The sequence below is a fragment of the Palaemon carinicauda genome, chromosome 20 (genome assembly GCF_036898095.1).
Source record: "Palaemon carinicauda isolate YSFRI2023 chromosome 20, ASM3689809v2, whole genome shotgun sequence".
Lineage (NCBI taxonomy): Eukaryota > Metazoa > Arthropoda > Malacostraca > Decapoda > Palaemonidae > Palaemon > Palaemon carinicauda.
Window position 1 is genome coordinate 108,093,910 of NC_090744.1, and position 2,500 is coordinate 108,096,409.

Genomic DNA, 2,500 nt, shown 5'->3' on the forward strand with positions numbered 1-2,500 from the left:
GTTGTAAATGAATTTATTGCATATTATGAATAAAATGAGCTATGTCTTATTAAGAATGGAGAATATAAGATCCACATCTATTTATCTATAATCTATCTATCATATAATGCAAATACAAATATATGCAGGTGCATATGAGGATTTGTAAGAGCCCTTATGTATTCAGAAAGCATGCAAGCAATCAGAGAAATAAGGAAAATGCAAAATCATACTGAAAATGCCTTTGAGGCAATACCAACATGGACCATCTGTCGACACGAATAAATCTAACGGAGGTCTTAATGCAAATGATGATGACATACTTTCTTATGCTTATTTTTATTACAGGAGGTTTTCAACGTTATTTTTTTCCATTCTTCCTGACTTTTTATTATAAGTTTTATCAATTGTTATTTCTTTTATATTCTCATTCCAGTAGTTGATGAAAATTAATAAAATGATTTCTTAAATAGTAAAAATGAGCTTTTATGCAATAGGTATTAATCCTTTCATGTTCAAAACCAAAGCCATATATTCGTACACTTGTTATTTGTAATTAAAATCAACTATCTTTTTGTATTTTCATTCCAGTAGTTGATGAAAAGGATGAAGATAATTTTTAAATAGTTTATGTGAACTTTTTTGCAATAGGTGTTAATAATTTCATGTTGAAAACCAACGCCATACACTCATAAACTTGATATTTGTAATTGAAATCAACTATTATTTTCTATTTTCATTTCAGTGGTTGATGAAAATAATTAAAATAATCTCTTAAATAGTTTACGTGAACGTTTATGCAATAGGTGTTAATAATTTCATGTTGAAAACTAACGCCATATACTCATAAACTTGATATTTGTAATTGAAATCAACAATTATTTTGTATCTTCATTCCACTAGTTGATGAAAATGATTAAATTAATTTCTGAAATAGTTTATATGAACTTTTATGCAATAGGTATTACTATTTTCATGTTGAAAACTAAAGCCATATACTCATAAACTTGTTTGTAATTTAAATCAACTAATATTTTGTATTTTTATTCCAGTGGTTGAAATAATTGATTAAATAGTTTATATGAGCTTTTATGCAATAGATATTGACAATCTTACGTTAAAAAGAAAAAGCCATATATAATTGTTATTTGCAATTAAAATATTGTAATCATGAACTAGTCGTTTTGTAATTTATTTTTAATTTTTTATCAGAAAATTTTTTGGAGTTTTCTTTATAGTTTTCAGAGAATATCTTTAGCAGTAACAAATTAGCTAAAAAATTTAACCATGTAGAGTAATTACCTATTTTAAAACATTACTCATATTGAAAAAGGGGCCTCTGATTATCCCTATTTTACGAGCTCTATGATACTTACTTTCCCCATATTTAGTATTTAGATAGAAATCTAATCAAGGATTATGATAAGCATGATTATTCTGAGGATAATGATGATTTTGATGGTAAGTTCCTTAAGTATCATGCTTAATCAGAAATTCTAGATTGCATGATGATCCTGCTATACACAGCAATTTAACATTTCCACTCTGTCCCTTGCATTAGATTTAAGCCTCATAATCTTTCTTATTCTTAGTATTTTTTATATTTAGTTATTATTATTATTATTATTATTATTATTATTATTATTATTATTATTATTATTATTAATTTTTTTCTATTATTATTATTGTTGTTGTTGTTGTTGTTGCTGTTGTTATTATTATTATTATTATTATTATTATTATTATTATTATTATTATTATTATTATTATTATTATTATTATTATTATTATTGTTATCACTGGGAACCCAGACAAAATAGTATGGTTTAAACCTACGAATACAATGGCTATTGAAAAGACAAAATCATTGAGTAATGAGGGTTATTACAGGTAATTTGCAATACATTAATAAAGGTTTATTACAGTTAATTTAGAATACATTAATAAAGGGTAATTACAAATAATTTGAAAAACGTTAATAAAGGTTTATTACAAGTAATTTGGAATACATTAGTAGAAGTTTATTACAAGTAACTTGGAATACATTAATAAAAGTTTATTGCAAGTAATTTGGAATACATTAATAAAAGTTCATTTCAAGTAATTATGAATACATTGATAGAGTTTTATTATAAGTAAATTTGAATGCAGTAATAGGGGCTCATCACAAGTAATTTTAATACATTGAATAAGGTTATTTATCAAGTAATTTTAAAGGCAGATCAGGAGGGAAAAGGGGATGACATTTTTGAATTTTTTTTATACAAAAATAGATAGTGTTATATAGATTTCTTTGCAAGTGAATAGAGAGCGTGAATAAAGGAATATGAAATATATAATAAATTCATGATTTTTTCATAAATTATAGATATAATATGTATTTTTTCTAAGTGTAAAATACAATATATTGTTATTTATCCCAATTTATATAAAGCTTCAAATTACATTCTGATTTCAAATAATTCCTCTCCCCTCCCCCCCAAAAATAATAAATCTTCAACATAGTAAATAATTTAATGCC